At 35.7% G+C, this 13,535-nt stretch overlaps 1 protein-coding gene across 1 annotated transcript in view; it reads right to left on the reverse strand.

The window, feature by feature from the left end:
- The window catches only part of CEP128 (centrosomal protein 128), a 317,243-nt gene that overhangs the window by 210,968 nt on the left and 92,740 nt on the right, over positions 1-13,535 (reverse strand). The window lies entirely within an intron of this gene.

Genomic DNA, 13,535 nt, shown 5'->3' on the forward strand with positions numbered 1-13,535 from the left:
AGAAATACGAACAATTATTAAGTGGAGGCAAGGAACAAACCTGTAACATCTGCACAAACAACTCAACGTGTCTTAGAAAACAGACCTGTCAGTCCTTCCACTTTATTAAAATCAAACATTAACTCATTAACTGAGGTCAAATTACAGAGAATTCATAAGTAGGACATCGAGGGAACTGGTCAGTGGATACTTGGCAAAGAAAATGATAGTAATTCTGTAACCAAAAGATGAAAAACTTCCTTTACCATTTTAATAATTTAATGCCATTGATGGATCGAAGAGTGAAAGCTGATGCTACAGACTGACTCTGAGCTTTCAATAAATATTAGTAAAACACTAGAAAATGCAACATGTCAAAAAAGATAAGTGTCAGTGCCTTCATTTCAGGGAAAAAAATAAGTGCTACTATCTTTATCTCATCAAAACATCATTTTTAAAAAGTCTTAAGTTTCCAAATGCAGTTATACTACACAAATGTTTTGTGTCATGAAAATTTGATGAAAACAAGATGGAGGCACTTTTCAAGTAAGCAAATACATTTAATGAAAGGAGATTTCTAAGGAACCCTCTAAGACATTACAAGGACTTGGGGGCCCCCTGTAGGCAAAACAATTTTCAATCATGATTACACAATTTCATTCCTAGAGGAATTGCAGTCATACTTCACTTCACAAGGCTTGCAAGAAAGGAACAGAATCACTAGAATTCTAAGTGTAAACAGTGGACCAAAAAATCACGATGGCTGGTTCGTTTTGCCCTCAATCATTCCCTAGCAGCCTAATCATCTTTACCTACCCTAGTAAATACAACACAAGCAGGAAGATAAAGTGGCTAAAAACCTCCGCTTGAATTTAAAATAACAAAGAGAGTTAGCTGCTCAATGAAAATTAATCATGAAAGGGAGAATGGTATTTTAGCAGAATAATCACACATAATATTTTCTTTCAACTTACTTCTAAAAACAAAGGAAACACCCTCAGCCCAAAAGAACAGAGTCCTTTCACAGCCTCTCTTCTTCTGCCCTTCTCTCCAGCCTCGTGGCCCTCCTTTCCACTCTCTCATATTTTAACTTTTTGCAGCTTCTCAAATATGCTACATGCATCTCCTCTGACCAATCTGACGTGTGTAACTCTGCTTCAAGTTGTACTGTTTTTGTACTGTTTCCAAAGGAGCTAGTAGGCAATAGACAGCATTTATTTTGATGAGTACATCATCCCGGTCTGGATCTCAGCTTCGGAAACTTAGGAACTGAATTTTCTTTTCTTTTGGATACTCTGAGTGGAGTCTCTCTCAGCAGTAGAGTAACATTAAGCTCACAAGAGACTAATATACAAACTAGAATGCCACTCAATTAACTACATTAGTTTACAAGGCGAACCATATAACTGCCATATGGATCGGAATGCTTGTGTCAGCATAACCAGTACATTTTTCTCCCTGTAGACCAATCTAGATGAGAAGGCAAATTATAATCAGAATGCTGTTTAATGAACAGGAAATCAGAGCAGGGGGGTTGTTTTATGAAACAATGTTTAAACAGCATCACTCTAAAGGCAGCCTGCAGTATCCACCTACACATCAGGGATTTACAAAGCACAATAACAAGAGTGTTCCATTCTCCTGGGTAGCTTTTGGATGGAGACTGCTGAAGTACATCTCCCTAACTTTCTCCTTTGTCTACATTCAGATACTGACACACTCTCCTTCCTGACTGATACATTTCTTTAGATACATCATTATCTTTGCCAAGTCTTGCTCTAGTCTAGGAGCCTCTCTGAAAAATTAACATCCTGGGTCTGAACAATATTTGATGATTTTACAGTTTACTTACGAGAAAGCAACCTTTCTGTCAGGTCCCCAGGTAAGGATACTTGACTCTGTATTGCTGTTACACAGCAACAAGAACTCATCAGGACAAATGCTGTCTCCTTTCGAAATAGTGCGACTTCAGAGCTGTACACATCAAACTGGTCCGAGGAGGCCCATGTAGGCATACCTGCCATCTTATCCTTCAGAGTTTATCCTTCAAGACCCAGTCTCCTTTCTTTCCTGATCTCCCAATGCAGAGTATTCCCACAGCACATTATTCATATCATAGTTTAAAAAAAAAAATGTACCAAGCTGTAATATAATTATTTGTTTCTGCACCTGTCTCCCTCAATAAACTGTTTATTTCAGGAGACCACAAAACATGTTTATAATCATCTTTAAACTCCCCAACTTTGCTGAATAAGGGATTTACACCTTTTTCTAAAGACTCAAATTCAACACTGTAAACATCATTTCCTCAATTACCATGCAGACATATACAGGCAGAGGCTCCAGAGGTGTGCTAAGAGGTTTCCTCTACGCATACATAAGCTCCAGACTACTGCAGTGTTTCTTGCCGGTATGATGTTAATAGAGAAAACACTCTATCGGGGGTTTACTGGTGCATTTAGAGGATAACTGTTCATAATCTAAATCCACACAATTCACACTGATGTTCTAATTGATCTTTTCTGTTCTGTTTCCCTCACAGCCCTCTTTCTTTTATCCACTATCACTTTCCTGCACTCTGCTATGACTTTTATTAAGAGGAAGACAAAACTATTTCCATATATTGATATTCTTAAAATGTTTATATTGTCAGAAAAGGCTCTGTAAGTTCAATCTCTTCAGCAAAGATGGAAAATGTCATTATCCACTTCACCATCCCCCATGAGACAATTAGCATGCCACGTTTGACCTCCCTTTGAAGTAAGACTCACAGAACTATGAGCTCACTGGACCTGAGAGATCAGTGGGTTCAATTATCTGTTCTTTCAGGAAGCCCTTCTTTTACCTTTTACGTTTCTGACAGATGGTCATCCAACCTCTGCACGACCAGCTCAAGTTTCAAGGAACAGAGTACTAAACAAACCTGTAAAATCTCTCCATTAGTCTAAGTGCTAAACTCAAGAATTAAAGTAAATAAATGAATTTTCCACCACTCCTAAATCTTCTACCGTTCCAGGTAAAGGTCCATGTTCTGTTATTGAACTAGGTTCCAAACCCCTCACCGTACTAGTTCTCCATCCTCTGCATGTGCTCCAAGATCCGAAATCTAAGAGTTAAGTTAGCTTTTCCATTCTGTACTTAAGCAACTGTAATCTCATTTACTCACTCATTCAACTCATTTTTACGGAAGGCCTACTATGGTGAGACATTCTTCTGGTTATTAGGACCAGAGATAATGAGACAGATAAGGTTCCTGCCCTCATCGAACCAACAAATACCTGCATTAAAGTTCGCAAGTTTTATTTGGCCCCATTCTTATGGCTTGAGAATATCTATGTTTATACTAACTGTAGCACCAAATAAATTAACTTTTTCCTCCCAGTTTCATGTTTCAGAAATACCTCCACTAATGGAGCAAGCACAGATAATTCTGTGGGAGGAGTGGGAAACTGGCTGACATTAATCTATTCATCCTGTCTGATTTGGGGGCATATAGATTAATAAGGGCAGATGTAATATTTAAGCACTATCATGGCTATTCCCTGATCGTCTAGTGAATTCAAGGGGAACAGCAATTCTAAAACAAAAAACTGGTGACACAAGATATTTTAGAGACTGTTTCGAAATATGGAAGACACAGTTACTCCAACTGCAATGCTTCGAAGTGAATGGACACAGATGCCTGGGTTTGGGGACTATACGAATAATCTTTGTGGAAAGGTGGAAGGAGGCAGAGAATGTGGGGATAGACTGAGGTGAAGCTGACCGAAGCAATCTATGTGATCCACGACGAGAGATATCCTAGACCATGGCTGAATTTGAGGAAGAACCTAAGAGAACACACTCAATCCTTAATTTTACAGATGAGGAAACCAAAGTTCAGACAACCTAAGTAACTTCACTAACGTCGAAGGGCCTACAACCCACAAGCTGAGTCCCCTGACGCCCTGATAAGTGCTCTCTATTAAGATGCTAGAAAGGTCAAGTTTTTAAAACTGGAGTTAAGAAAGCCAAGTGAAAAAACTCAGAAAAAGTTATCAGAAGGTTATATGGGGACTAACGTAGTCTTAAAGTAGAAAGAATAACAAAAAATATTTCTGAATGAGGCTTATCACAAAAGAAAATATATGACATATTGGCAAACTCAGAATAGATCACAAAAAAAGGGGAAAAAGCCATTGAGCATGCACAATATTCTAAACTTTTGGTGGCTATCCATTCACACTGGAGAGGTACTCTGTGTACATATAAAATCTGTTCTTGGCAGATTTTAGTTGAAAAGAATACTAATCACACACTAAGCATGTACAGTTCTACAAGACAGCAAAGGTTTTAAGAAACTTCCATTTCAGAACAGGAAAGAACATTATTGACATTTGTGTCTAAAGGAAATAAATAATACTGCTTACAATCTCATATCACACACACACTCACACACACACACACACACACACACAAACACACACAGTTGAATGGCTTGATCAAAGGACCTGTAATTCAAAGAATAAGAAATGCTGCTCTACTTATACATTTGTGTTTCAGCACACTCTTTACAACTCAGAACATTCACTTTCCCAAAGGCTGTAAAGATTTTAAGGAGACATGATCTTAATGGAAATAGAACAACTTCAATAAATTAGAGCATGTCCAAACTGCTATCTCCTTAGTAAAAGCTTATGAAATTCCTTCAATGTTTTAAGAGTTTGAAAAAAGCCACTTTATTTCCAATATGGCTATTACATAAAATGAAAACAATTCTTCACACATCTTAACAGAAACATTATGGTAAATAAAGCACACTCACACAACTAAATAGATCATTAGTTTACAAAGTTCATGTTTTTCCTTTACTGAAAACTAACTTGAATAAGCAAGCGTGACAATATTTCAGCCCCAATGCCATCTCCAATATATCAGTGGGGGTGGGAGAGAGATAGGATAAGAGGTAGAGAGAGATCAAATAATATTAAAGGCTGAAATAAAAACTAACACAATGTAATGTAATTCAAAGTTATTGGAAGCATGACTTGTTGAAACTTTAGACCTACACACATCACCTAAAACGTTTTGAGAAAGAGTATCTCTGTAACTCGACGACTGTTATGCATAAGCCTTAAATCCAGGACACTAGCATTACAAGGCAAATTATGAAACTATGCTGAACAAAAATTGGATCTGTCTGGAAGCTGTTTATCTGACTCTCTAAAGAAGGCTCACATTACTTATGCCAACAGTTGACTCAGCTGCGAGGAAGTTAAGATACAATATGAAATGCAAACCAAGGCAGAAACTGTAGCGCACTACAAGAGAAGGATCTACTATGGATATTACAGGAGACCTGGAAAGAGTTTAATCTGGAAAATTCCCACACTGCAGTTCAAACTGTCTTGCAAAACAGCCAATAAATAAATAAGTAAAAAAAAAACATAGGAAGTGCTGGTCACTCTATACTTTTTACAAACTTATTTCTTAAAAATCAAAGATCTTGTATGATGGTAGATGTCTTAAATTCAAAATATAGCTACATATTAAACACTTAGACTGGTATCAAAAAGTAAACAAAAAACAAAACAAAGTAACAACACTTCTAAAAATCCATACCTCAGATCAATCTGAAAAAGTCTCCATGGATTCGACCTACAAATGACATATCCTTTGCCACCTGTGAACCCAATACTACTCAGGATAAAAGAGGACAGGGAAAGGTCATGAACTGAATTTTTTCCTCATTATAAAAGTCCAATAACATGCACCTGCTTCCTCACCCACATAGATAATGTAACAAGACAGATAACCGGAGCTCTCAGGTAGACACGGTGCCCTCTCTATGCTCCCTGGCACTTTCTACGAGCTTCTGCTATAGCACTTACACCCGCGTGTATCTTTTATGTCTGTCTCCTCACCAGGCAGTGAGTTCCTCTAGGAGCAAAGATCTTCATTTAAATATCCCAGCACCTGGGAGAGTGTCTCACACAGCAGTCAATCAATAAATGTTCTGGAACATACATATCCTGTTAGGTTCTTTACATTCCACAAGCATTTCTTTTAGTGTATTCTCTATGTGTCAAGAAGAGTAGATCCCAACTATACAACAATGAGGAAAACAACAGAATCTCTGAACTCAAATACTATTTCATGTTTCAGTCAGTTGGTTTTTGCAATAAATTAATTAGTGAACTCACTGAGGGTAACCTTCTTTTCAGTAGCAGCTTATTATAACTGTCAAGGCAAGTTGATGTCATGAAAGAGAGAGCGCTGCGAGTGGTAAGGAGTAATCAGATGCAGAGTAAGTTTTGAGGCTGGAACCAACAAGATCTGCTGGTGATCTAGGTAGGGGGTCCATGTGTGAGAGAACGAGGTGGTTCTTCATCTGCATTTAGAAAGCAAAAGAACATTGTAATTCCTACTAGAAGATTGGTTTCCTAAAATAAAAACGCTACTATTTTGTGGGTTAGATATATTCTTCTTTGTCCTTTGTGAGTAGACACTTTACATTACTTCCTTCAAAGGACAGAAAGAAGTTATGATTAATAATATGTTAAGAGTAAGAACTGAGAACATCAGTAAAACAGTAGCGCTAATAGAAAAACTAAAGGCATTAATTAGAACACTGGATATATGATTCAACGTGTCTTAAAACTTGGACGTGGACTTTCCAATTCATAACCTGGTCTTAGGCTTAGGAAAGTTATCCATAAGACAGAAACAAAAAAAATGCAAATTCGAATTTAAACTTCTAACCCCATTTAAGGAAATTATTTTTGCCTCAGGCTTTTTAGTATCTTTTTCTAGCAGAATATTGAGCAACACAAAGATCATTGGCAGCATAATCAAAAAGGTGTTGGATATGTATTGGATACATTCCTAGAAATTAAAATTCAAAGTTGGAAACAAAAATATCTCTAAAGGGTATTTTATGCATTCATTAAGTTTTAGGACCATTTTGTAATTATTACGTATTTCTATTGAGTCAAATGCCTGGAAACAGAAATAACATTATTTAAAATCAGCCACTTTTGATGCATTTCTATTTCTGAAACAAAATATGGACAAGGAAACAAACAACTAGAGTTTCAGATTATGCATTTGGAACGAACATTGTTTAATTTTTCAGAAGAAAAAAGAATGTATCATTCATCTCCAGAGAAATGTTTATAAGCTTACAGTGTCTTTAAAGACCATCAGAATTTCTTTCTCTCCTCCTTTTTTTCATAAAGGATGTTTAAGCATGCATTTATTCTTATGAAAGAATATGAAAAAAAAAAGTTTAAAAACAAATCTCCAAATGATATTACTCATGTATACAATAAGCACCCCCTAGCTGTTTTCTTTCCTAAAATTTACAGGATATTGCTTGTTCAACATTAAATGACGAAATGGATTGAGTCAACAAGCATTTTAAATAGCAATGAAAGAAAAACTCAATGAAAACAAACCTGGACATTCATTTTATATTCCCTTTCAGGGTCTACCAAAGCAAGATAGGACTGCTAAACTTCAAGCAAAGCACTGAAACAGATATAGAACGCTTCATGTGGCCTATTTCCCTTGGCTTTCCACACAACTAAATAAATCTATGTGCCATTATCCAGCCTAATGCCTACACTATGGGTATCACTCACAGTTTCAAAATTAAATGAAATCAAACTAATAGTAGGATTTTAAAGGAAAGTGCCCAACAGAACTACTTTCCTCTCAAATCCCTGTAGTTAACCACTCAGTGAGTTAAGGATTAAACAGCAGGCCTCTCAACCAAGTTCACATCAGGGGTCGTGAAGACCCAAACTTCACTCCTTAAATTCATTTAAAATCAACCTCTTTGATTATCAGTGGTTGGTAGAGAAGCCATTGCCAAAGGAACAGAGTTTGAAAATGGCTTTTCCACACTCGTTTCATTTTGGATAATAGAGAGCAAATGTACTTCTATAAACCTTTATTTCTTGCCCCTCCCTCCATCACAGCTGAATGTATAACAGCACCCCCCCCCCCCACACACACACACACATTGTATGGATACTTCACATTTGCATTCTAACCTTGTTTCTTAATATCTGGCATAGTGTTTCATACATGGTAAGCAGTCTGATGTTTTGTCTGTAAAAGCCAAGGATTACTCCAAACTTAATGACTACAGGTGGTTCGATTAAAAATGCTTTATAAATAACACACAAAATTTATAATTTTACCTTTAATTTCACCATTTTATTATTTTCATTGCTGGTTTTTTTTAAGATGAGAGAATCTGACAGGAAATTACTCATAACAGCCTAGTTAGTGTTTATTTAGAGTATCTGGTTTAAATTTGCCTCCAAATTAATTTGTGGAAGGTACAGCTTTCTTCTACTCACACAATTTAAAATAGATGGAGCGCCAAAGAAAGAGTACAGCCTACACAAAAATGGCCTAAAATGTAAACATTAAAGTAAATGTTAGAATTCAACAGCTTATTTGCTTCTACTTCTCTCTTGTTCTTCTGGAAATAATTTGAAATCAGAGAATTCTGCCTTCTACTATCATAGAGATTTTAGTAAAAAATAAAAGTGGAACTTTGATTCTGCAAAGTAGTGAATACTTTATAGAACAGACATCTGACAATCATATATATTTTTCCACATCATGAAAAACAGAAATCCTAAACAGATGGTCAAATTAGAACCGAAACACAAAATTAAACAACACTGATTCATTTCTTCCTGTCACAGATATCTTTTATGTGGCAATTGCAGGTTTTAATTAGACTTTTCTAACAAAATCATTGATGACTCCTCTTCCAAAATTTGTGTCAGGCTAAAAAAATCAGAGTATATCGTAATCTGTTGAATATAATAGCCCTAAATTTAAATTCAACAGTAGAGTGCAATGAAAAGACACAAATGTGAGTCATTTTACTGGCAGTAAATAAAGGAGAAAAAGAAAAGGAATCTGTGTTCATATCCTGTTTCCACCCTAAGTTATGCAATGTTGTACAAGTCACAATATTACACTCTCAACCTCAGTTCCTACCACGTGTAAAAATGGACATAAGTACACTTGTAAATGAGAATTACCATTATCATTTTTCAATGATCCACATTTTGTACAAGAAAACTATTTCCTGTTTTTATCCACCATAGCCATAGCTTTAAAATATGTTGCTTGGTGTCACTTCACAAATGATTTAAATAAAGCATTTCATGGGAAGGAACCAAAATACATTTCTATGAATCCCACTCTATTCAACACTTAGGTTCCTATGAACTGCTATAGCCTTGGATGTGCCCCAATGGTGGTGTTACAGTGTCTCCTAATTGTCTCACTGTAGTTATTCTCATACAATGAAAAAACTAATAACAGACAATAAGGTCCTCTAAAGAAAATTTAGTATAACTACGGAAATAAGCAAGTGTTACACGGGACAGCTAAGTGTCCCAGATAACCTACATAATCTATATAGTGGCCGGAAATGGTTGTTACAGATTTTCACACAATGGGGAAAATAAGGCTGGTAAACCTGAGTCCTATTTTCATTTCTACCAGTGCACAGCTGGGAGCAGTTGGGCAAGTCAATTAACTCTTCGGGCCAGAATTACCTCATCTGTAAAAGAAGGTGTTGGGAGTTGGTATTGTTTAAAGTCTTTTTATTCTTTATAATTACACTGGTGCCCAATGTTTTGGAAAGTAACACCTTTGGAAAACAGTCCAGTACAACCTTATAAACTCTGAGGCAATGCTTGTTAAAAACAAAAGCTAGTACATAGATTTTCTTTTCTTTTCCTTTTTGGGGAGGGGAGGCAAAAAACAGAAACTACCGAAGAGTATTCCAACATTGCATGGCTAGCTATAACTACAAGGCACGTGTACCCATGTAACAGCATGTCCTATAACAGAGGAAGTTCCACATATGGCGTAATTTTTGGAGGACTAAAGGAGAACACTAAATAAAATCAGCAGAACAGATACCTCTGGCTTTCTCCAGGTTTGGGTATCTAGTGGCAAAAGGCATATTCTCATAGTTCTACTCAGAACTGAAACAGTAACAAATACAAATGAAAGCACTAGATCATGCAGGATAAAAATTACCTGATCTATAATTTTAAAATAGAAAAGACAGAAATAATGCTATCAACAACAAAAGAATGCTATATTTACCAGATGAAATACTGGGTGGGAAATAAACATGATTTTGAAAAATGTTCAATGACGTGTAAATTCAGAGTACACAGCTTATAAATATATCTGCCCAAACTACTGTATATGTTTTTCATAGAACATTCATACGTATGAAATGTAAGGACCAAGAGAACATACAGAGTATAAGCAGGATATTCTACAAAACAATATTTTCTTAATTTTAGGCACCAGGTATATCTAAATTATTATGTAACCATGTTCAAAATTAAAAACAATCTTTCAATACTTGTACTACAAGATTACTTGGAAAGCTCTAGAAAGATGGCCAGTATCATTAATAAGCTCATACCCATGTTAATAAAATTTTTTTAAAAAATTAAATCAGATATAGGTCTCTGTAGATAAAACATTTCAAACCTTAACTACGTAAATTTTGATGACTTGCTGAGCAAAAACCATTTAATTATACACTAACTCTTGATGATTCACGGATTCCAGTGCAACCAATAAAAATACATTTCTGATAGGACAAACAGCGTTATGAGTTGCCAGGTAAATGCCAGAAGAATAAAAAGTTTAATAGTCATAATACCTTTTTGGAACAAAAGAAGAAATTAACTACTTTCCTTTAAATTTTTAAGCACAAGGTATAATAAGTTTTAATGATACTATAGATGGGAGAAAAATTCTATCTCTAGCATTTCATGAGAGCTTTCTTCCTAGTAAGAAACTCGTAATCAAGTCTTCATTGTATATGTAAAAATTCTGTGGGTTGCATAATACTTGTTCTCTTTTACATGTAAAACTGAAAAATAACATTTGATGCTAAAGCCAAATCAGATGTTGGGGGGAAATGCATTTTATTACCACATATCACCACTGAATACATGAGGAAAATATGCTGAAGTTAGTTATTCTGTGCGTATAAATTAACAGCAATCATACACCACTAATGAAGGCAGCCGGTGCTAATGCTGTATATGAATTTTGAGGCACTTTTAACATTTCTTAGCTTATCATGTAATAAGATGACAAGAAACACAAATCTAAACCAAAGTATGCAGTCAAAATAGCAAGACTTTTAGAAAAAGGTGGAGTGTGTATTAGCAACATAAGTAGCATCTTGTATTTCTGAGTGTTAGGATGGGCAGGCAAGAACTGCTTTGTTTGTATATACCAATAATAAAATATCAGAAGGAGAAATTAAGAAGTCAGTCCCTTACAATTGCTTCAAAGACTATAAAATACCTAGGAATAAATTTAACCGAAGAAGTAAAAGATCTGTACTCAGAAAATTATAAGACACTGAAGAGAGAGAAATTAAAGAAGATACAAATAGATGGAAACACATACCATGCTCATGGATAGGAAGAATTAATATCATTAAAATGTCCATACTGTCTAAGGCAATATACAGATTCAATGCAATTCCTATCAAACTACCAAGGACATTTTTCACAGAATCAGAACATATAATCCTAAAATTTATATGGGACCACAAAAGACCCCAGATAGCCTTGGCAATTTTGAGAAATAAGAACATAGTGGGAGTTACACGATACCTGACATCAAACTATACTACAAGGCTACAGTAATCAAAACAGCATGGTACTGTCATAAAAACAGACACATAGATAAATGGAACAGAAATGAGAGTCCAGAAACAAATCCATGCACATGGTCATTTAATCTACGACAATGGAAACAAGAATGTACGGTGGGGTAAAGACAGTCTATTCAATATATGGTTCTGGAAAACCTGGACAGACACATGCAAAAAAATGAAGCTGGACCACCTCCTTACACCATATACAAGAATAAATTCAAAATGGATTAAAGACTTAAATGTAAGATCTGAAATAAAATTCCTAGAAAAAAATATAGGAAAAAAGTTTACAGACATCACCCAGAGTAAGATTTTTACTGATATATCCCCTTGGGCAAGGGAAGTAAGAGAAAAAATAAACACGTGGGATTATATCAAACTAAAAAAGTTTTTTTTCACAGCAAAGGAAACCATCAATAAAACAAAAAGAGATCCTACTGAATGGGGGAAGACATTTGCCAATGATATATCCAATAAGGGGTTAATATACAAAATTTATAAAAAAACTCAACTCAAAAAAAAAAAAAAACCCAATTAAAAAAATGGGCAGAGGACACGAAGAGACATTTTTCTAAAGAGGACATAAAGATAGCAAACAGACACATGAAAAAATGCTCAACCTCACTAATCATTAGAGAAACGCAAAAAAAAAACTACAATGATATACCACCTCACCCCAGTCAAAATGGCTATCATCAATAAATCAAGAAACAACAAGTGCTGGCGAGGATGTGGAGAAAAGGGAACACTTGTGCACTGTTGTTGGGATTGCAGATTGGTGCAGCCACTATGGAAAACAGCATAGAGGTATCTCAAAAAACTGAAAATGGAACTACCTTATGACCCAGCAATTCCACCCCTAAGTATATCCAGAGAAATCCAAAACTCTAATTCGAAAAAATTTATGCACCCCTATGTTTATTGCAGCACTATACACAATAGCCAAGATATGGAAACAATCGAAATGCTCATCGGTAGACGACTGGATTAAGAAACTGTGGTATATTTATATAACGGAGTATACACAGCCATAAAGAAGAATGAAATCTTGCCATTTGCAACAATATGGATGGACCTACAGAACATTATGCTAAGTGAAATAAGTCAGACAGAGAAAGACAGATACCATATGATCTCACTTATATATGGAATCTAAAGAATAGAATAAATGAACGAACTAATGAGAAACAGCCTCAGAGACACAGAGGAAAAACTAAGGGTTGCTAGATGGGAAGGGGGGTGAGGATGGGGGAGATTAGAAAGTACAACAGGTAACCACAAGATTACCATGGGGATACGAAAGTCAGCTTGGGGAATATAATCAATAATGTTGTAAAGATTTTGTAGGGTATCCAATGGACACTTGTCTCATTAGGGAGATCACCTCAGGGATGATGTAGATGCCTGACCACTGCAGTGTACACCTGAAGCTGAAGCTGAACAATAATGAATGTTAACTATAATTATAATTTATATACACACACACACACATATGTATAGTCACAAGAAGTGGAGTACAGCATTAGGAATACAGACAGTGGAAATGTAACAGTTGTACGTGATATCAGAGGGGTAGTAGATTGGGGAAGGGGGTTATCACTGTGTGAGGGATATAAACGATAAGTGTCTAACTATTGCATTGTTTTGTACACCTGAAACTAATTTTTAAAAATTAAATTAAAAAAAGAACACTGCTTTGTTAAGTAAACAAGAAAGGCTTCCCTTTTGATTACAGTGGAATGGCATTAGAAATCCCTTCAATCTATAAAGCCTCACTTACCAAGTTCATTGCTTTGCTAAGATAGTTGTCTTTGGGCTACAAGCCACAGGGCTTATCTTC

This window comes from Rhinolophus hipposideros, assembly GCF_964194185.1.
Source record: "Rhinolophus hipposideros genome assembly, chromosome: 5".
NCBI lineage: Eukaryota > Metazoa > Chordata > Mammalia > Chiroptera > Rhinolophidae > Rhinolophus > Rhinolophus hipposideros.